This window comes from Helianthus annuus, chromosome 13, assembly GCF_002127325.2.
Source record: "Helianthus annuus cultivar XRQ/B chromosome 13, HanXRQr2.0-SUNRISE, whole genome shotgun sequence".
NCBI classification, from domain to species: Eukaryota; Viridiplantae; Streptophyta; class Magnoliopsida; order Asterales; family Asteraceae; genus Helianthus; species Helianthus annuus.
In genome coordinates this window covers 5,638,428-5,663,290 of record NC_035445.2, presented here as the reverse complement: position 1 = coordinate 5,663,290, position 24,863 = coordinate 5,638,428, and the positions used below count along the sequence as shown (strand labels likewise).

Sequence of the window (24,863 nt, the reverse complement as noted above, 5' to 3'; positions counted from 1 at the left end):
CATCACGACACATTCCCGTATCAAGGTATGCACGAGGGTTCATCTTACCGGTGAGTATACCAATTATCATCTGTTTGACCGTATAAATTGTGAGATACTCACTTATTTTGATTTGAAAACAAGTCCTTTGTGATAAAATCACTTATTGATGAGGAACTTGATTTTCATATGCATGAGGGCACAGGTGCAAGTCCGTGAACAGGTCAGTACTTCCGTACAGCAGAGAGACGAACTTGACACCCGGATAGATGTGATATTTTTATCACTTATTTGTTTTGGACATGTGATTGTTTATCACTTATTGAGGTCGAATGCAGTATGTAATATGTACACGTATGTATAGTATGATGGAAGATCTAGACTTGCGTCCCCGTTATTTTTCGGTAAAAGATACAACCATGATACCCAGATGATAAACAGCATAAAGACCGAATATCTCAGAACCTCGGCAATCTATCAAACGAAATTTCGGTACTAAGACCATATGCCAATGAGTGGTTCCCACCTGGTCTTCAGTCGATTAAGATTTATATCACCCTGCACACTTTAAAATGATTGTGAGCCTACCGATACATCTTATATAGAGCTGCTTATCGTTTTTCATTTAAGGTTTAAAGAGGTTTGGATAGACCACTGATGTACTATCATTTTCTCTTTTGCTCGCCAGGAAACTCATTTTTGTTTTTCTATGTTTTTGTGTTTTTGAAATTTTTCGATGTTTTTGGATTTTCAGATTTTTGGATTTACTCCCCCTAAAATCAATAAACTAAGACAAATTTAAAACACACAAAGATATTAACAAAAATGATTTTCCGATGTTGGGTTTACTCTTGCTTGACCTTAATGCCGTTTACCAATAATAAAAAGTCAAATCTAGATTTGTCAAAAGCTTTGGTAAATAAGTCGGCACGTTGGTCATCGGTGTGGACCTTAACAACATCGATTAGCCTTTTCTCAAAGCAATCACGTATGAAGTGATATTTAATTTCGATGTGTTTGGTCTTTGAATGCTGCACAGGATTTCTAGTGATATCTAAAGCAGCAGAATTATCAACGTAAATAGGAGTAGTTAGGAATTCAAAACCGTAGTCCCGCATTTGTTGTTGAATCCAAAGAACTTGGGAGCAACAACTTGAGGCAGCAATGTATTCAGCTTCGCATGTTGATGTAGCTACACACGTCTGCTTCTTGCACTGCCATGTGACTAGGCGATTTCCTAAGAACTGACATCCAGCCGTTGTGGATTTGCCGTCGATTTTGCATCCACCAAAATCAGAATCACTGAAAGCTACCAATTCAAAGTTATTATCCCTAGGGTACCACAGACCGGTGTCAGGGTACGCCTTCAAATAACGAAAAATCCTTTTAACAGCAGCAAGATGTGAGGCCTTCGGATTAACTTGATATCTGGCAAGCAGGCACGTTGGGTACATTATGTCTGGCCTTGATGCTGTGAGGTACATAAGAGATCCGATCATAGCGCGATAGATTGAAGGGCTAACAGCTTCTCCCTTCAAGTCTGGAGTAATTCCGTGATTAGTTGGCAATGGGGTACCAATAGGCGTTGCATCAGACATCTGGAACCGGCTCAAGATGTCGCCAACATATTTAGTCTGATGGATGAATATTCCAGACTCCGTTTGTTGTACTTGTAGGCCCAAGAAGAAGGTCATTTCCCCCATAGCACTCATCTCGAATTTATCCTGCATAATGCGCTCGAATTCCCTACACAAGACATCATTAGTAGAACCAAAAATAATGTCATCAACGTATACCTGTACCAGAAGAAGATCTCCATCTTGTTCCTTGATGAAAAGAGTACAGTCGATAAGACCTCTACGAAAACCGTTCTCCAGCAGATAGTGTGATAAGGTTGCATACCAAGCTCGTGGTGCTTGATGAAGACCATAAAGAGCTTTGTTTAGCAACCAAACCCGATCGGGATGGATAGGATCTTCAAAACCTGGAGGCTGTTCGACGTATACCTCTTCTTCAACCACACCGTGTAAAAATGCACTTTTCACGTCCATCTGATAGACCTTGAATCCCTTGAAGGACGCATAGGCTAGAAAGATTCGAATTGCTTCGAGACGTGCAACAGGTGCATAGACTTCGTTGTAGTCGATCCCTTCAATCTGACGAAAACCTTGAACGACTAAACGAGCTTTGTTTCGGATAACAACTCCGCGGTCATCCTTTTTGCATTTGAAAACCCAACGGGTACCAATCTTCTTGTATCCAGCAGGTTTCTCTACTAGTTTCCAGACACCCAGCTTCTGGAATTGTTGCAGTTCTTCCTGCATTGCTTCAACCCAAGCATTATCTTTCAAGGCTTCTTTCCACGTTCTTGGTTCTTCTTGTGAGACATAACACGCGAAGGACCAGTCGTTTTGTTGCCCAGATTCTCGAATAGCTGCATACAGGCCTGCATTGTTGTTGTTTCGCAACATGTTTCTTGTTTGTACGCCACTTTGCACATTTCCAATGATGTTTTGTTGAGGATGGGTATTATGAATCCTTGTTTCTGGATTATCTGGAACTGGAACATTTATACCCAGGTTGTTAAGATTAAGATCAACAACCAATTCAAGACCCGGAATTGACGAAGAGGATGATGCAGTAGCCTCAGCTGTTCTATGAGCATCTACTGGAGGAGTACCCTCTGAAGTACCATGAACTGCTGTTGTAGGAGCTTCTTGATCTGCATCTAGAAATTCATCATCCTCTGAGGATTCGTTCAATTCGTTTGCATCATGAAAATCCTCATTGTTGAGAGTATTATTGTTCACCGAAGAAGATGGTTCTTGATTAACAAGAATTGGACGAACCACCGGTGAAACTGTTGCATTGTCACTCTCGAAAAACATCCTAGCTGCAGCATTTTCTTCAACGGCTTCAACATTGATCGAATTGAAGAAGTCATCGTACTCAAACATCCAAGGTTGACCCGGATTTTTGACTGGCAAGGTGTGCCTTTGTACTCTGACCTCAGACCATTCCTCGACCCTTTTAGTCTCTAGATTCCAGACTCGCAAGTTAGGGGTGGCATACCCAAGAAAGTATCCATCAATTGCTCTTGCCCCAAACTTTCCATTAGGATCGATGATTGTGCATGGAGCTCCAAACGGTTCTAGATAAGACAAATCTGGTTTCCGTTTCTGAAGAAGCTCAAAGCAGGTCTTGTTGTGTCTTTTGACTGTAAGGACTCTGTTCAATGTGTAACATGCAGAGGCCACAGCTTCAGTCCAGAATGGAATGGGTAGCTGCGACTCTACCAACATTGTCCTAGCAGTCTCGATCAATGTGCGGTTCTTACGTTCAGCGACACCATTCTGTTGAGGAGTATAAGCTGCACTAAACTCATGAAGAATACCCTTTGAAGTGCAGAACTCCGTCATGGAATGATTTTTAAATTCAGTACCATTGTCGCTACGTATCCGCCTAACCTTCAACTTATACAAATTCTCAATCTGAATGATCAAGTTTTTGATGATGCCAAAGGTTTCACTCTTGTGTGCCATGAACGCAACCCAAGAAAATCTTGAATAATCATCAGTAACCACGAGGCAGTATTGATCACCCCGAATACTCTTGTGCTTGACAGGACCGAACAAATCCATGTGCAAACGTTCAAGAGGAACTGCCACTGTGTTGATCTTCTTTGTAGGGTGCTTCTTCTTTGTTTGCTTTCCTTTCTGGCACGAAACACAGATGTCTTGAAGATGGAAATTTTTGAGGGGAACACCATTCACCAATTCATTTGAAACCAAATGATTCATTTTGCGTAAGTGAATGTGACCCATTCGTCTGTGCCAAGAGATAGTGTCTTTTTCTGTGGCTTTGGAAACGAAACAAGTTGCTTGTGCAGACGTAGTAATAGCCTGGCTCATGTCAAGGACGTACAAATCATTTATCCTTGGAGCCGACAAGAGAATCCATTCTTTTGGAATTTTGAAGCCGGGTTTCAGCACATAACATCCATTAGCATCAAAGTGTACTGAAAATTTCTTGTCACAAATTTGAGAAACACTAAGAAGATTGTGATCAAGTTGTTGCACAAAGTTGATCTTGTCAAAGCTGACAATCCCGTTAGATATCATTCCTTCACCCGTAATGTATCCACCTTTATCTCCAGCAAAAGCAACATAACCTCCTCTAATAGATTTAACGTCGTAGAGAAGCTTCATGTCGCCCGTCATGTGCCTGGATGCCCCACTATCAACAATCCAATGACTACTGATAGTTCCTCCTGAAGCACCCTGCACATGAACTCAAATGAGTTAGTTGGAGATGGGGACCCAAGCCATTGTGGTCTTGGGTCTTCCATTTTCATCAATGATAATAACTTCTTGTCTTTGATGGTTGGTGAATTGTGATGGTCCCCCTGATTTGACAACCGTTTTTGGTTTCCAGCTCTGTTTTGTTTCATCAGTATTTTTCTTTAAAATTTTAACTTCTTTGTTGTTAGAAGTTTTTGAATTATCTGGTTTTACACAAACAGGTTGTTTTTGAACCACATCGGTTTTAATCGCTTTTTCAATTCTTTTGACCTGTTGGCGTTTCTGTTTCTTTTCCCTTTCTTTTTCAAGACGGGGATCTTGTTTTACAGAAACAGATCGCCTACGGTCATTGTGGTCACGGGGAGCATCAACTTTCTCTTTCAGTTTATGAAGATATGGACAATTACGAATAATATGTCCAATGGTTCCACATTCAAAACATGATCTTCGTTCTACAAACCCCGAAGAATCATGTGATCGCTTAGCCGATGATGTTAAACTTTGTGAACCCGAGGTACTAGGCTTTGAACTGCTTGGTTCATTTCTTTTCTCGACAATAGTTTTCTTGACAAAATCTAAGTTAGATTGATTTTCAAACTTTTCAATTTTGTCTGTTCCCGTCGATTTCACAAAGTTAACATTCTTCTTCTTCTTCTTTTGGTTCGGCTTCTTGTTAGCTTGAGCCGGTGTTTTACCTTTGGGTTTGGTGTGATTTTGCTGTGTTGGCACTGTTGGTAATTTCTTGTTACCAAATTGTTTTCGAATTTCAGCCTTTGGAATAGGAGGACACTGTGTAACTGTAACTTTAGGTCCTGCCTTTCCCAAGAACTTACTCGTCGAATTCTCAAAGACTTTGCAGATTAAGGATTGATTAACATTCTTAATGAGAAAATCTTTGTCTGAGTAAATTTTATCATCACCAACTAGAGTGTACAGCAAATTTACACTCTCCGGCTCTTCTGCAGATGAGGACTCAGTTGCAACAGTCTTAGCAGGTTGAATAGGGGGATCACATAGAATGTGATTCTCAAGAGGTATGTCCTCATTTTTGACTACCGCATCAGACTTTGCTGGGACAGTATCGTCAGATTCATCATCAGACGAATCAGCATCCTCAATCACAACTGGAGGATCTTGATTCTGTTCAGCACTCACAAATGTATCTGCTGACACATCTGAATCTGAGGATACTTCCTTTTGGTATCCAAGCCCTGCAGCAAACTCCTTAACATCTAGAGGCACAGAAGGTTCAAAGAATACCCTGTCCTCTTCATCAGGCATGGCGTCATAATTATGTCTCACTGGTGGTGGACACTTCTTGTAGCCTATGCATGTGACATCTCTCTTTTCCTTCTGAACGTCAATGATGTGATCTAACACATAGCTAGAACTCAAATAACTGTCTAGCTTGAGTTGGATCGCATCACTTTCGGTTTTCACACAAGCCATCTCTTTTTGCATACTCTCAAGACGAGATATATACAAATTAATATCTGTTTGTTTTCTTGAAACCATTTTAGTCAGTTCAGTTTTATCCTTCTTTAATGTTCCAATTACTGACTTAAATTCTTTTTCATGGTTTTCATAAAACATGTTGGCTTCTGTGCATTTAGAGAGGTCCACAGTCAACTTCTGATTGTGGATGAATGTCACATCATATTTCTCTTGCAAAGCCTCATGCTTGCTTTGCAAGTCACACCAATCAGCACTCAAGGAACTATGTTTGTCTTGCAAGTCAAACAAACTAGCTTGTAAAGCATCATGTTTGGCTTGCAACTCAGACATGTTTCCTTTCAAATCAGCACACCTAGCATGCAATCTATCACATTCATCACAGTTAATTGCAGTGGGTTCATCGACACATACCTGACTTGATGAACCGTCGACATTAGCCATAAAGGCTGAATGGAGAGAAGACGAAGAGTAAGCAGCCTGATCCACCAGAATAGATCTTCTTTGAGTTTCTGCTACAGCTTCCCCCAAGAGTTCATCAATGTCAATATCATCCGAAACATTAGATGTCTCACCCACATGATCATCACCAGAGTTGGATGATTCTTCATCAACACTCCTGCTGTATCCAGAGGAGTCTTCATCTTCAGACGATTCATCACCACTGGCAGAAGATTCTCCACCACTGGTGTGAACTAGCTCCTTCACAATCTGAGCAAAACATGCTGTTCCATCAGGAGCATCACCACCCAACTGGATTGACCAGTCACAACCTTCATCCACCTGAACTGCAAGTGCTCGGTTGGTTTGGTTGTTGACAGGCACCAATGTACGATCATTGTTTCTGTTCTGCTGGTTGCCTTGGTTCCTGAAGGGGTTTTGATTCCCGTGCTGGGCTGGCTTTGTACATTCCCGTTTAAAGTGGCCTCGTTCACCACAGTTGAAGCACTTAACAGCTTGCTTATCGAACCCATACTTGGTGTCTCGCTTACTTTCCAAGCTGGTTCTGCCAGTACTTTCCATCCAATCCTTTGCTCTTCTCACAGCACTCGCAAAGGCCCACTTGATGTCCATCAAGTCCATCTCTTCCTTATCAATCTGCCTGTAATCTTCTTGTGTCAGATTAATGTTTCCAATCTGACCTTCTATCAACCCACAGTACGCGCTCACTACAGTGTTAAGCAGCTCCATGTGTTCCTTAGCTACTTCTACACTGATTTTAGAAAAACTTGAAGTGTCAAGCTGTACTGTATTTGGCTTTGATTGTTGACCTGCAGCAGATGATGTTCCTCCATAACATGCATATTGTGGTTGTTGAGCAGGAGGAGGAGGAGGTGGTTGTATTGGATTTCCATACAGATCTGTGGTTGGAGGCGGCTTTACAGGAACTTGCACTGGATTGCCATACATATCCGTGCTTGTGACAAACGCCGTTTGAAGTGGAGCATGTGAACCGGCTTTTGCAGATGACGTAGTGGGGGTGCCATAATACATCTCTGGATTCTGTGGCACTGCAACTCTCTTTGCCTTCAACGTTTCTTCCTGATCCTTGTTCTCCAGAAGCTGCACGAAATCGTTGATATTTGTAGTTCTCAACGTTCCGTTGTACTTCAGGATTTCCAGGAAGTTATTCCATTGAGGAGGCAATGCATCGGCAAACTTCTTTACCACCTCTGTTGGAGTCGTTGTGACTTCAAAGTTCGTCAGCTCAGTAAGTAGATGATAGAAACGGCTTGTCATATCTCCCAAGGACTCCTTATCCATACATGTGAAGCCATCGAATTCTTTCTTCAGTAGATCTCGTCGTAGTTGACGTGTGGCCTCATTACCTACTCCTCTCGTCTTCAATGCATCCCACAGCTTCTTCGTAGTCTTGAAACTGACGAACTGATGATAAATATCCTTGCTCAGTGCTTGAGTGAGAATAGCGTATGCTTTCTTTTCTAAGTCATACGTCTTCTTTTGATCATCAGGAAGATCGGCAAATGTAGCTGTCGAAGAAGCAGCAACCTCGATAGTTTGATCGAATTCCGTAATGAACCGCAACCACAACTCTGTATTTTGACCAAGAATGTATGTATGAAAACGATCAACCCATCCTGGATATTCATGAAGATGCATCAACTTTGGAGGCCTGTTCAAACTTCCGGTTTCACTTTCGCTTAGTAGAAGACTTTGAATACTCGGAGTTTGATTTGAAACAAACGCCCATTGACCAGCTGGAGTGGCATTTGCTTGTGAGGATGTAGAAACTGGAGATTCGGCCCATGATGGAGATTGACTGGTATTCATGTATTTTCCACTGTCTGGAGCCGGACTTCCCCACCAACTCGGATTCATGATAGATGAGCAAAATAAATGCTAAGTAAGAATGATTCGAAAGATACACAGCCGAAGAATCCTGGTCGAAGGATCTGAAATCACAGAAAGTTGTTAACAATAAACAGATCACAATCGAAAGATATAATCTTGTTCGAAGGATCAACAGTACTCGAAGGATTACTGTTGACTCTCGAACAATGATCTCGAAAGACTCAAGAACACGAAGGATTCCCTTTTGAAAGATCCTTATCTTTCGTGTTAAACCCTTATCTTTCGATCAACAGATCTCGAAAGATTCACCAATACGAAGAATCCTAATCTTTCGGACACTAGTCTTTCGAAAAGATTCCTCTGTCGAAGGATATGTTTCAGACTACGAAGGATGGGTCGAAGGATATAAATCTTTCGAGCCCTCCTTGATCGAAAGATATCGAAGGATGATCTTTCGATGTCGAAAGATATCTTTCGAGAGGCTCTGACACAACTGACTTTGATGTGATAGGTTGGTGAAAAGGTGATGGGTTGGTGTACCAACTTTCGGCAGAATGGATGGTTCTGCAACAACTTTTCACTAAACTTTTTGACTTTCAAAAATTTTACCAAAATAGGCAAACCATATCCTCAAGTCCAGTTCACCGGAATGATAACCGGAATATGGCCGGAAAAATCAAAGTTTCACAAACACGATTTTTATGTTACCCAAACCGACCCCGAACACACCCGATAGGTTTAGAACACGTTTTTACTCAAAGAAAATGCAAGAAATCAAGTAAAAACAGGTGCAAAACCAAGTGTTTCAACACACCAAAACTTGTAAAAACCCGGTTTTAAACAAGGTTAAGAGCCAAGCTCTGATACCACTTGTAGGTCCCTATCCGGTGGATGACGAACCTCAAACCTTGTTATACAAACCTACTAGCGAGTGCGGAATCCAAGCTAGCAAGCAAACCGAGTTAGTAGCAAGTAGAGAAACAAACACACAAGTTCACCGATTAACACAACTTGTATTAATGCAATGAGGGTTCGGTTACAAGCTCAATGTTTACAGAAGTGTTCTATAAACTCTCTAAGTGTGTGTGTGAGTTTTGGACAGAATGCTCTCAACCTATCTCTCGGTATCCTTCTGTCTGTGTGTCTACTGAAACTCAACACATGCATGGGTATTTATACCCAGCTCAAGATGCTATGTCCGAAGGATTCGACAGATGGTCCGAAGGATCATCTGTCGACCACATGTTACACGAAAGATCAGCATGGACCTCGAAGGATCATCCTTCGAGGACTAATGGTCGAACCATATCTTTCGAGCATCTCGAAGGATCAGTTGTATCCTTCGAGGCTATCCTTCGATCCAGAAAAACATCTTTCTAACTGTTGACTAAGTCAAACCGGAGGATGGTTGACTTTGTCAACTTACAGAACTGACATGTACATCGTTTACATACAGACCGAATACAGACAAAGTACAGACACAAGTGCACCAACATTTTGTAATGTAGGTTGTGAAACAAACAACGGTTTGGTTTCAGTTCCTTGTTCATCAAGTGAAGAATGTTGGAGCGCGATTGAACATGATAGTTTTATTCTTGGTTTATATATATTCGGCAAGAATCTTCGCGTTGTGAACAAGTTCATGGGGGATAAAGATATGCCAAATGTTATATCGTATTACTATGGGAAGTTTTATAGAATTAAAAAAAAAAGAATTAAAAAGTCTCTTCCTGGAAAAAAAGATTTTCAGAGGGTGGAGGCTGCACGAGCTTTTGTCTCGATTGCTTTCTAATGTGACCGATGAGTGTAAAGCTAGTTTGACTCAGGTACTTTGTTTACTATTGACTATTCTATACCTAGAACAATGGGTTATTAATGTATGGTTTCTTGCAGGTAATTAAAATGTTTGAGGAGGGAAAACTTTTGTTTGAGAAGTATGTGTTCACTTTAAGGGATATGATGGGCCTCGATCTTCTTGTACAAGCCGTAGCCATTGGCAAAGGAAAAGAAGACCTTACTATCAAGACCAGAACACCATTAAGAAGTAAAAAAAGTTGAATCTACATGTTCGTCTCTTAAAACAGAAGAGTTTGTGGTCTCCACACCAAAGCTCTCATCGTTCACATATAATGGCATGACTCGGTTTCGTTACCTGCCATATATCTTTTCACAAAAGAGTGTAAGTTTTTTGAATTCACGATCCACACCTTCCAGAAACTCAGAAAGACTGATATGAAAAATAAAGGGCAATTATAAATCATGATTGATTTTACCAAAATATTATACAAAGATACCAAACCAGATTCAGTATAAATATTTTGACATCTTGTTGACTCAATCAATCCCTAACAATGACCTTTAATTTTAGATTCTATTATATACAAACTTAATTGTGTTAAAAAATTATCTTCGTCTAATTTTCATTATACAATGCGTGTGATATTCAAAATCAAGAGGAATATGATCAGTAAGATCCGCAATTCACATAAAAAAAAACCCTCAAATCAAAGATATATGGTAAATCGTAGATCCACAAAATCGGCCCAAAATTTTTATAGAAAACGTGCTAAATTTGCAACGGATTTAAGACGAATACAAAATTTAATCGATAAACAGTTACCTGAGATGAGATCGTCCTCCGAAATCCTATAAGCAGTCAACGATGTTTCTTCATCACCCTGCACAATGAGATCTATTATCACTCATGAAAAAATCGAAAGGCAAAAACTGATGACGGACGATACAACTCACAGATGATTTTGCGATATCACTGGGCTCGATTTCATCAAACACGGACCATAATGCGGCCATCTAGCTAATTGTCTGACGGCAGAATAAAACCTAACAAAAGAATAACAACGATAGTAGGCTTTTATAATTGGGTCACCCAACAAAAATTTACAGTTTTTGCCCATTTTTTACTTTTCACTCTACCCCCTCCGTTTATTTCTTTAAGTGTAATCGTTCATATCTTCAGTTGTAATTTTACATCCTAATATTTTTTTCTCACCTAGCTATCATATTGTATGTGAACAAACCTAGGTAGGCGAGAGTTAACATACATGGGTGGTTGTTTCATAAAAGTCAACTTTGGCTAAGTCATTGTTCGTTCATAATAAATGTGTTCTTGACGTCCTTTGTCCCGGTCATGTGCTCGGCGTCGGGTGCTTTGCACCCTCCTGACTACCACTGTGCGTGCCTTGTTATATGGGATTACATTCTTAGGGTCTGTTTGGTATGGCGTAATAGAATGACGGGCTTCCAATTTCTTACCACTCCCATGTTGGATCCTACCGGTAAACCAAGGTAAGTGAATGGTAACGAGCCTCTATCACATCCAAGTATCGTAGCCGTCTCCAAGACGTCTTCATTCTTTACCCCCACGCCAAATACCTTACTTTTTGCAAAATTCACTTGAAGACCCGAGGATAAGTGAAAACACCTAAGAATTCTAGCAAGGTTATGAAAATTTTCTTCGGACCATTCTCCGACAAATAAAGCTTCATCGGCATATAGAAGATGTGAGATTTTAGGGCCCGAACCTGGTGTTTTGATGCCTTTTAGAATACCACATTCAACCGCACTTTCCGTTGCAATATGTAAAGCCTCCATAGCTAAGATAAACAAGAGAGGGGATAATGGATCACCCTGCCTAACCTCCCTTTGAATTTCAAATTCCGTTGTTGGAGATCCGTTGACTAAGACCGATGTTCTAGCCGTACTTAGCACACCGATGACCCATTTCCTCCATAGATCTAGAAAACCCATCTGAGATAATATTGATTCCAAAAATTCCCAACTTATCGAGTAGAAAGCCTTTTCGAAGTCCACCTTGAATAACACAATCTTTCGTTTTCTATTCTTCGCCCAAGAGATAAGTTCATTGATGATTAGAGGCCCTTCAAGAATACTGCGTCCTTCTATGTAGGCCGTTTGCACATCGCTGACCAGAAAATCCATAACCATTTTAAGCCTGCTAGCTAGGATCTTGGTCACCACTTTGGAGATGCAGCCTATCAAGTTAATTGGCCGAAAATTATTGATCATATGAGGGTTATTTATTTTGGGAATCAGTGAAATGAAACTAGAGTTGCATCCACGATTTAGCTTGCCGTGTACATAAAAGTACTCAAGGGCAAGGCCAAAATCTTTCTCAAATAACTCCCAAAAGTCTTTTAAGAACCTGAAAGTAAGACCATCTGGACCCGGTGTCTTGTCTCCACCACAATTCAAAATTGCATCCTTAATTTCCTCCTTTGAAAATCTTTTCACTAGCATGGCAGATTGATCTAAGGATAGGACTTTAAAACCATTGTTTATGAATTTCGGCCTATCATACATTTGCTCAGTAAAAATTGACTCATAATACATTTAATGCTCTTTTTAAGATCCTCCGGTTGCGAAACCCATACACCATCAAAGTTCAGCCCGTTGATTCTGTTGTTCTTCCTGTGACCATTGATCACGCCATGAAAAAATGACGTATTCTCATCCCCGTCTACTGCCCATTTAACTTTTGCCCTTTGTTTTATCCATTCTATTCTGGTCCAACTCATTTATCGTTTTCAGCCATGAGTCTCTATCACTTAACTCCTGCTCTGTTAATGTAGCCGATTCAGCTTTTAGATTCAAAACCTCTACCTTCTTTTGAAGCTCCCGTAATAGTAAGTTATCTCTCTTCTTTAGCTTTTCACACCAAGGTTTCAATGCAACTTTAACCGCTTTCAGTTTTGCAGCAAGCAATTTGTCAGATGGTTCAGTGTGACCCCCTCATATGCTTTTCTAACGACATCCGCAAGACCCACTTCCTTTAACCTAGAATTGAAAAAACGAAAGGGAGCTTGACCGAAGAACACCTCTGAGTATAACAAAATCAGTGGTCTGTGATCTGATTTGAATCTCGCTAAACCCCATAATTTCACCGACGGCCATAAAGAAAGGAATGACTGACAGACCAAGACTCGGTCAATTTTACTGAATTTATTTCCATGGTCAGTCACATATGTAAAAGCACAACCCAACATTGTATATTCCACCAGGCCCACTGTATTGATAAACATGTTAAAATCCTCAGCCTCTTGTTTGTTGTATTTAGAGTTCTTTCTTTAGGTGGGGACCCTGATGCAGTTAAAGTCACCTAGTAAGATCCAAGGACCCGAGAATGAACCCATCAGGACAAGTAGATCATCCCATAATTGTTTTTCAGTGATAGATCATGAGGTGCATAAATATTGACTATTGAAATATCCCCCCCTCCATTGCACAGTTCGCCCATGATAGCTAAAAAGTGCATGTTTTTTACTGTTGACTTCTTAACAAAAAGACATGGATCCCAAATGCTTAAAAGACCACCCGATCTATCCGAAGCTTCTATAGGTTCATAATCAAAGGCAGTATTATCCAAAAGTTACTGACCTGTATGTTCAGAGAATTCAACACCTGTGTTTCTTGAATAGCAATAAAGCCGAGTTTATATTTCTTTTTGAGATTCCTTATGTGCTCCGCTTTACTGAAGTCACCCGCCCCCTGATGTTCGCTGATAAGAAGTTCATTGATAACGAGTTGTCCCCTAAGCATCTTCAATTTGTCTCATTACATTATCGACATATTCCGACACTCGAAACCCCAAATTTTCCCCAACTTCGATGGTAGCTTCTGCTTCTTGTGTAATCTTCTGCCTCATGATCTCGTTTGTAATGCAATCATCTTCCGCCGACTCGCCGTTCTTCGAATCACCTAAACTAGAAGCCGATTTACTCCGACTTTTAGAGGTTTCATGGTTCCTGCCATTCCAGAGAGAATCCTTCATCTTCATTGAAGGAAAATAGTGTTTTTTCTTCTTGTGATCTAATTTCAGCTGAGGAGGGATCTGGACGTTACACTCTCACTCCTCACTCTGTTGTGAGGAGCTAGGCAGATTATTGAGGTCAATGGTCTTATCTTGATGGTCAAAATCTTTATCTTGTTGGGCCACCTGGTTGATGATTTCCTTTAGATTAGATTAAATCGATCAGATGGATCAATGTTATTATCCTCAGTGGGCTTCATAGGAGGAGTGTCCTCCACAATAATATCATCATTCTTAAAAAGATCGTTCATGCCCAAACCAGAATTGGGCTCAATAACGGACCTAGGAGGACGTGATGGTGGAGGTGGAGGTGTGTTACAAGGATCCGTCGAATTGTTCACAGATGACGAGTCAGCGTTAATATTGATTGGTGGGTCCATGTTGGAGATATCCCTACAACCAATAGAACCTTCCTTGGAACCCGATTTGTTAGCCGCTTTTTTAAAAGCCTTATTTGGATTTCCAAAAACCCCATCATTACATTGTGACTCTTCGGAACCCGACAAGGATGAATCATAGTCGACGTTGACGACTTTTGGCATACCATTACCCCATTCCGGTGACCTTTTGTTTTTCTGGCACTCTACCGAACATTCCGTACTGATCGAGTCCCTTTCCGATATCCAGATTGTAAAAGGCTCGCCATCCCATGTTAACGTTAAAAGACTATTGATACGCCCCCCCTTACCTGATAATACCCCAACGGTGCTGACCGATAAATCCGAGCCATCATCAGAAGCATTTGAGGGAGTGATCACCTTCCCTACCATATTACCAATTTGATTGAATATTTCCGGACCCCAAAACTGTAATGTCACACCTTTAATGATGGCCCTAACTATCTGCACACCCAGTTTGCCTATCTGCACACTTAGGGTTTACCTACGCAGCGTATTGGTCAATACGCAGCGTATAGGGTTAACCCTATACGCTGCGTATTGACCAATACTCAGCGTATATAAACCATGGATCTCAGTGCCTAATTACCAATCATTGCACAGAAACACAAGGTTTATATACGCTGCGTATAGCTCTCTACGCAGCGTATATAAACCATTAGACTTTTTTGGGTCATTTTGGTAGGTTTGAGGGATCATTTTTTCACAAAGTTTATATACGCTGCGTATTGACCAATACTCAGCGTATATAAAGGTCTGAAAATGTCATTTATGCCCTTGTATTAAGGCTATACGAAGCCAAATACAAGGGTAGTTGTGTCATTTTTGTCTTATAGGCTGCGTAGTGATCTCTAAGGAGCGTATATAAAGCTCTATTTTTGTTTTTTTTTTTTTTTGTGTATTCCTTTGTTTATTTATAAAAAAAAAGGAAAATAATACCCGATACGATACTATACGATACGATATAACACCCGTATAAGCATATAGGTGTGATTTAGTTCCCGTATTGACCTCGTATAAGCCTATAAGTGTGATATCGTATCGTATAGGTGTGGTTTAGGTCACGTATTGACCTCGTATAAGACTATAAGTGTGATATCATATCGTATAGCATAGTATATGTCCCGTATTGACCTCGTATAAGCCTATAAGTGTGATATCGTATCGTATAGCATAGTATATGTCCCGTATTGACCTCGTATAAGCCTATAAGTGTGATATTGTATGGTATAACGTAGTATATGTCATGTATTGACTTCGTATAAGCCTATAAGTGTGATATCGTATCGTATAGCGTCGTATAGGTCACGTATTGACCTCGTATAAGCCTATAAGTGTGATATCGTATCGTATAGGTGTGGTATAGGTCACGTATTTACCTCGTATAACTCTATAAGTGTGATATCGTATCATATAACGTAGTATAGGTCACGTATTGACCTCGTATAAGCCTATAAGTGTGATATTGTATCGTATAGCGTCGTATAGGTCACGTATTGACCTCGTATAAGCCTATAAGTGTGATATCGCGGTTTAGGTCACGTATTAACCTCGTATAAGCCTATAAGTGTGATATCGTAGTATCGTATAGGTGTGGTTTAAGTCCTGTCTAATCCTATATGCACATACAAGACCTATAGGAAACCTATACGAGACTTATACTACACTATACGATACGATACGATACTAAACAATAACACCCGTATAGGCCTCTATACGAGACTTATATACTATACACTATACGATACGATATGATGCAATACGATACGATACGATACCATGCAATACGATAAGATAATTTAATTTAAACGATAACAATATAATATATTTGTATTATTTACGAATAATATTCTTTTTTTATAAATAATTTTCTTTTTTAATAAATAAACAAAGGAATACGATAATTTAATTTAAACGATAACAAAACAATATATTAGTATTATTTACCAATAATATTGTTTTTTTATAAATAATTTTCTTTTTTAATTTTTATAATTCATAATATTTATATTATTTTTATTTTTATAATTTATATTTGTATTATTTACCAATAATATTGTTTTTTTATAAATAATTTTCTTTTTTTTATAAATAAACAAAGGAATACACAATAAAAAAATACAAAAATGGAGCTTTATATACGCTCCTTAGAGGTCCCTACGCAGCGTATGAGACCAAAATGACACAACTACCCTTGTATTTGGCTTCCTATAGCCTCAACACAAGGGTATAAAAGACATTTTCAGACCTTTATATACGCTGCGTATAGGTCAATACGCAGCGTATTTAAAGGGTGGTAAAATTATTTTTAACCCCAAACCTGTGGTAAAATTATCTTTTTAACCCTTATAGTTTATATATGCTGCGTATTGACCAATACTCAGCGTATGTAAAGGTCTGAAAATGTCATTTATGCCCTTGTATTAAGGCTATATGAAGCCAAATACAAGGGTAGTTGTGTCATTTTTGTCTTATAGGCTGCGTAGTGATCTCTAAGGAGCGTATATAAAGCTCTATTTTTGTTTTTTTTTTTGTGTATTCCTTTGTTTATTTATAAAAAAAAGGAAAATAACACCCGATACGATACTATACGATACGATATAACACCCGTATAAGCATATAGGTGTGATTTAGTTCCCGTATTGACCTCGTATAAGCCTATAAGTGTGATATCGTATCGTATAGGTGTGGTTTAGGTCACGTATTGACCTCGTATAAGACTATAAGTGTGATATCGTATCGTATAGCATAGTATATGTCCCGTATTGACCTCGTATAAGCCTATAAGTGTGATATCGTATCGTATAGCATAGTATATGTCCCGTATTGACCTCGTATAAGCCTATAAGTGTGATATTGTATGGTATAACGTAGTATATGTCATGTATTGACTTCGTATAAGCCTATAAGTGTGATATCGTATCGTATAGCGTCGTATAGGTCACGTATTGACCTCGTATAAGCCTATAAGTGTGATATCGTATCGTATAGGTGTGGTATAGGTCACGTATTTACCTCGTATAACCCTATAAGTGTGATATCGTATCATATAACGTAGTATAGGTCACGTATTGACCTCGTATAAGCCTATAAGTGTGATATTGTATCGTATAGCGTCGTATAGGTCACGTATTGACCTCGTATAAGCCTATAAGTGTGATATCGTATCGTATAGGTGTGGTTTAGGTCACGTATTAACCTCGTATAAGCCTATAAGTGTGATATCGTAGTATCGTATAGGTGTGGTTTAAGTCCCGTCTAATCCTATATGCATATACAAGACCTATAGGAAACCTATACGAGACTTATACTACACAATACGATACGATACGATACTAAACAATAACACCCGTATAGGCCTCTATACGAGACTTATATACTATACACTATACGATACGATATGATGCAATACGATACGATACGATACGATACGATGCAATACGATAAGATAATTTAATTTAAACGATAACAATATAATATATTTGTATTATTTACGAATAATATTCTTTTTTATAAATAATTTTCTTTTTTAATAAATAAACAAAGGAATACGATAATTTAATTTAAACGATAACAAAACAATATATTAGTATTATTTACCAATAATATTGTTTTTTTATAAATAATTTTCTTTTTTAATTTTTATAATTCATAATATTTATATTATTTTTTATTTTTATAATTTATATTTGTATTATTTACCAATAATATTGTTTTTTTATAAATAATTTTCTTTTTTTTATGAATAAACAAAGGAATACACAATAAAAAAAATACAAAAATGGAGCTTTATATACGCTCCTTAGAGGTCCCTACGCAGCGTATGAGACCAAAATGACACAACTACCCTTGTATTTGGCTTCCTATAGCCTCAACACAAGGGTATAAAAGACATTTTCAGACCTTTATATACGCTGTGTATAGGTCAATACGCAGCGTATTTAAAGGGTGGTAAAATTATTTTTAACCCCAAACCTGTGGTAAAATTATCTTTTTAACCCTTATAGTTTATATATGCTGCGTATTGACCAATACTCAGCGTATATAAAGGTCTGAAAATGTCATTTATGCCCTTGTATTAAGGCTATACGAAGCCAAATACAAGGGTAGTTGTGTCATTTTTGTCTTATAGGCTGCGTAGTGATCTCTAAGGAGCGTATATAAAGCTCTATTTTTGTTTTTTTTTTTGTGTATTCCTTTGTTTATTTATAAAAAAAAAGGAAAATAATACCCGATACGATACTATACGATACGATATAACACCCGTATAAGCATATAGGTGTGATTTAGTTCCCGTATTGACCTCGTATAAGCCTATAAGTGTGATATCGTATCGTATAGGTGTGGTTTAGGTCACGTATTGACCTCGTATAAGACTATAAGTGTGATATCGTATCGTATAGCATAGTATATGTCCCGTATTGACCTCGTATAAGCCTATAAGTGTGATATCGTATCGTATAGCATAGTATATGTCCCGTATTGACCTCGTATAAGCCTATAAGTGTGATATTGTATGGTATAACGTAGTATATGTCATGTATTGACTTCGTATAAGCCTATAAGTGTGATATCGTATCGTATAGCGTCGTATAGGTCACGTATTGACCTCGTATAAGCCTATAAGTGTGATATCGTATCGTATAGGTGTGGTATAGGTCACGTATTTACCTCGTATAACCCTATAAGTGTGATATCGTATCATATAACGTAGTATAGGTCACGTATTGACCTCGTATAAGCCTATAAGTGTGATATTGTATCGTATAGCGTCGTATAGGTCACGTATTGACCTCGTATAAGCCTATAAGTGTGATATCGTATCGTATAGGTGTGGTTTAGGTCACGTATTAACCTCGTATAAGCCTATAAGTGTGATATCGTAGTATCGTATAGGTGTGGTTTAAGTCCCGTCTAATCCTATATGCATATACAAGACCTATAGGAAACCTATACGAGACTTATACTACACAATACGATACGATACGATACTAAACAATAACACCCGTATAGGCCTCTATACGAGACTTATATACTATACACTATACGATACGATATGATGCAATACGATACGATACGATACGATACGATGCAATACGATAAGATAATTTAATTTAAACGATAACAATATAATATATTTGTATTATTTACGAATAATATTCTTTTTTTATAAATTATTTTCTTTTTTAATAAATAAACAAAGGAATACGATAATTTAATTTAAACGATAACAAAACAATATATTAGTATTATTTACCAATAATATTGTTTTTTTATAAATAATTTTCTTTTTTAATTTTTATAATTCATAATATTTATATTATTTTTTATTTTTATAATTTATATTTGTATTATTTACCAATAATATTGTTTTTTTATAAATAATTTTCTTTTTTTTTATAAATAAACAAAGGAATACACAATAAAAAAAATACAAAAATGGAGCTTTATATACGCTCCTTAGAGGTCCCTACGCAGCGTATGAGACCAAAATGACACAACTACCCTTGTATTTGGCTTCCTATAGCCTCAACACAAGGGTATAAAAGACATTTTCAGACCTTTATATACGCTGCGTATAGGTCAATACGCAGCGTATTTAAAGGGTGGTAAAATTATTTTTAACCCCAAACCTGTGGTAAAATTATCTTTTTAACCCTTATAGTTTATATATGCTGCGTATTGACCAATACTCAGCGTATATAAAGGTCTGAAAATGTCATTTATGCCCTTGTATTAAGGCTATACGAAGCCAAATACAAGGGTAGTTGTGTCATTTTTGTCTTATAGGCTGCGTAGTGATCTCTAAGGAGCGTATATAAAGCTCTATTTTTGTTTTTTTTTTTTTGTGTATTCCTTTGTTTATTTATAAAAAAAAAGGAAAATAATACCCGATACGATACTATACGATACGATATAACACCCGTATAAGCATATAGGTGTGATTTAGTTCCCGTATTGACCTCGTATAAGCCTATAAGTGTGATATCGTATCGTATAGGTGTGGTTTAGGTCACGTATTGACCTCGTATAAGACTATAAGTGTGATATCGTATCGTATAGCATAGTATATGTCCCGTATTGACCTCGTATAAGCCTATAAGTGTGATATCGTATCGTATAGCATAGTATATGTCCCGTATTGACCTCGTATAAGCCTATAAGTGTGATATTGTATGGTATAACGTAGTATATGTCATGTATTGACTTCGTATAAGCCTATAAGTGTGATATCGTATCGTATAGCGTCGTATAGGTCACGTATTGACCTCGTATAAGCCTATAAGTGTGATATCGTATCGTATAGGTGTGGTATAGGTCACGTATTTACCTCGTATAACCCTATAAGTGTGATATCGTATCATATAACGTAGTATAGGTCACGTATTGACCTCGTATAAGCCTATAAGTGTGATATTGTATCGTATAGCGTCGTATAGGTCACGTATTGACCTCGTATAAGCCTATAAGTGTGATATCGTATCGTATAGGTGTGGTTTAGGTCACGTATTAACCTCGTATAAGCCTATAAGTGTGATATCGTAGTATCGTATAGGTGTGGTTTAAGTCCCGTCTAATCCTATATGCATATACAAGACCTATAGGAAACCTATACGAGACTTATACTACACAATACGATACGATACGATACTAAACAATAACACCCGTATAGGCCTCTATACGAGACTTATATACTATACACTATACGATACGATATGATGCAATACGATACGATACGATACGATACGATGCAATACGATAAGATAATTTAATTTAAACGATAACAATATAATATATTTGTATTATTTACGAATAATATTCTTTTTTTATAAATTATTTTCTTTTTTAATAAATAAACAAAGGAATACGATAATTTAATTTAAACGATAACAAAACAATATATTAGTATTATTTACCAATAATATTGTTTTTTATAAATAATTTTCTTTTTTAATTTTTATAATTCATAATATTTATATTATTTTTTATTTTTATAATTTATATTTGTATTATTTACCAATAATATTGTTTTTTTATAAATAATTTTCTTTTTTTTATAAATAAACAAAGGAATACACAATAAAAAAAATACAAAAATGGAGCTTTATATACGCTCCTTAGAGGTCCCTACGCAGCGTATGAGACCAAAATGACACAACTACCCATGTATTTGGCTTCCTATAGCCTCAACACAAGGGTATAAAAGACATTTTCAGACCTTTATATACGCTGCGTATAGGTCAATACGCAGCGTATTTAAAGGGTGGTAAAATTATTTTTAACCCCAAACCTGTGGTAAAATTATCTTTTTAACCCTTATAGTTTATATATGCTGCGTATTGACCAATACTCAGCGTATATAAAGGTCTGAAAATGTCATTTATGCCCTTGTATTAAGGCTATACGAAGCCAAATACAAGGGTAGTTGTGTCATTTTTGTCTTATAGGATGCGTAGTGATCTCTAAGGAGCGTATATAAAGCTCTATTTTTGTTTTTTTTTGTGTATTCCTTTGTTTATTTATAAAAAAAAAGGAAAATAATACCCGATACGATACTATACGATACGATATAACACCCGTATAAGCATATAGGTGTGATTTAGTTCCCGTATTGACCTCGTATAAGCCTATAAGTGTGATATCGTATCGTATAGGTGTGGTTTAGGTCACGTATTGACCTCGTATAAGACTATAAGTGTGATATCGTATCGTATAGCATAGTATATGTCCCGTATTGACCTCGTATAAGCCTATAAGTGTGATATCGTATCGTATAGCATAGTATATGTCCCGTATTGACCTCGTATAAGCCTATAAGTGTGATATTGTATGGTATAACGTAGTATATGTCATGTATTGACTTCGTATAAGCCTATAAGTGTGATATCGTATCGTATAGCGTCGTATAGGTCACGTATTGACCTCGTATAAGCCTATAAGTGTGATATCATATCGTATAGGTGTGGTATAGGTCACGTATTTACCTCGTATAACCCTATAAGTGTGATATCGTATCATATAACGTAGTATAGGTCACGTATTGACCTCGTATAAGCCTATAAGTGTGATATTGTATCGTATAGCGTCGTATAGGTCACGTATTGACCTCGTATAAGCCTATAAGTGTGATATCATATCGTATAGGTGTGGTTTAGGTCACGTATTAACCTCGTATAAGCCTATAAGTGTGATATCGTAATATCGTATAGGTGTGGTTTAAGTCCCGTCTAATCCTATATGCATATACAAGACCTATAGGAAACCTATACGAGACTTATACTACACTATACGATACGATACGATACTAAACAATAACACCCGTATAGGCCTCTATACGAGACTTATATACTATACACTATACGATACGATATGATGCAATACGATACGATACGATACGATACGATGCAATACGATAAGATAATTTAATTTAAACGATAACAATATAATATATTTGTATTATTTACGAATAATATTCTTTTTTTATAAATAATTTTCTTTTTTAATAAATAAACAAAGGAATACGATAATTTAATTTAAACGATAACAAAACAATATATTAGTATTATTTACCAATAATATTGTTTTTTATAAATAATTTTCTTTTTTAATTTTTATAATTCATAATATTTATATTATTTTTTATTTTTATAATTTATATTTGTATTATTTACCAATAATATTGTTTTTTTATAAATAATTTTCTTTTTTTATAAATAAACAAAGGAATACACAATAAAAAAAATACAAAAATGGAGCTTTATATACGCTCCTTAGAGGTCCCTACGCAGCGTATGAGACCAAAATGACACAACTACCCTTGTATTTGGCTTCCTATAGCCTCAACACAAGGGTATAAAAGACATTTTCAGACCTTTATATACGCTGCGTATAGGTCAATACGCAGCGTATTTAAAGGGTGGTAAAATTATTTTTAACCCCAAACCTGTGGTAAAATTATCTTTTTAACCCTTATAGTTTATATATGCTGCGTATTGACCAATACTCAGCGTATGTAAAGGTCTGAAAATGTCATTTATGCCCTTGTATTAAGGCTATATGAAGCCAAATACAAGGGTAGTTATGTCATTTTTGTCTTATAGGCTGCGTAGTGATCTCTAAGGAGCGTATATAAAGCTCTATTTTTGTTTTTTTTTTTTTTGTGTATTCCTTTGTTTATTTATAAAAAAAAGGAAAATAACACCCGGTACGATACTATACGATACGATATAACACCCGTATAAGCATATAGGTGTGATTTAGTTCCCGTATTGACCTCGTATAAGCCTATAAGTGTGATATCGTATCGTATAGGTGTGGTTTAGGTCACGTATTGACCTCGTATAAGACTATAAGTGTGATATCGTATCGTATAGCATAGTATATGTCCCGTATTGACCTCGTATAAGCCTATAAGTGTGATATCGTATCGTATAGGTGTGGTATAGGTCACGTATTTACCTCGTATAACCCTATAAGTGTGATATCGTATCATATAACGTAGTATAGGTCACGTATTGACCTCGTATAAGCCTATAAGTGTGATATTGTATCGTATAGCGTCGTATAGGTCACGTATTGACCTCGTATAAGCCTATAAGTGTGATATCGTATCGTATAGGTGTGGTTTAGGTCACGTATTAACCTCGTATAAGCCTATAAGTGTGATATCGTAGTATCGTATAGGTGTGGTTTAAGTCCCGTCTAATCCTATATGCATATACAAGACCTATAGGAAACCTATACGAGACTTATACTACACTATACGATACGATACGATACTAAACAATAACACCCGTATAGGCCTCTATACGAGACTTATATACTATACACTATACGATACGATATGATGCAATACGATACGATACGATGCAATACGATAAGATAATTTAATTTAAACGATAACAATATAATATATTTGTATTATTTACGAATAATATTCTTTTTTTATAAATAATTTTCTTTTTTAATAAATAAACAAAGGAATACGATAATTTAATTTAAACGATAACAAAACAATATATTAGTATTATTTACCAATAATATTGTTTTTTTATAAATAATTTTCTTTTTTTTATAAATAAACAAAGGAATACACAATAAAAAAAATACAAAAATGGAGCTTTATATACGCTCCTTAGAGGTCCCTACGCAGCGTATGAGACCAAAATGACACAACTACCCTTGTATTTGGCTTCCTATAGCCTCAACACAAGGGTATAAAAGACATTTTCAGACCTTTATATACGCTGCGTATAGGTCAATACGCAGCGTATTTAAAGGGTGGTAAAATTATTTTTAACCCCAAACCTGTGGTAAAATTATCTTTTTAACCCTTATAGTTTATATATGCTGCGTATTGACCAATACTCAGCGTATGTAAAGGTCTGAAAATGTCATTTATGCCCTTGTATTAAGGCTATATGAAGCCAAATACAAGGGTAGTTATGTCATTTTTGTCTTATAGGCTGCGTAGTGATCTCTAAGGAGCGTATATAAAGCTCTATTTTTGTTTTTTTTTTTTTTTGTGTATTCCTTTGTTTATTTATAAAAAAAAGGAAAATAACACCCGGT

General features: G+C 37.0%; 1 long non-coding RNA gene across 1 annotated transcript; it reads right to left on the bottom strand.

The window, feature by feature from the left end:
* Window positions 1–9,955: 9,955 nt before the first annotated feature.
* On the bottom strand, window positions 9,956–10,886 carry LOC110897424. The gene is made up of 3 exons (XR_002568625.2): window positions 10,797–10,886; window positions 10,666–10,723; window positions 9,956–10,208 (listed from the first exon to the last, which is right to left on the bottom strand). It is a non-coding gene; the product is annotated as an uncharacterized LOC110897424 (long non-coding RNA).
* Window positions 10,887–24,863: the final 13,977 nt, after the last annotated feature.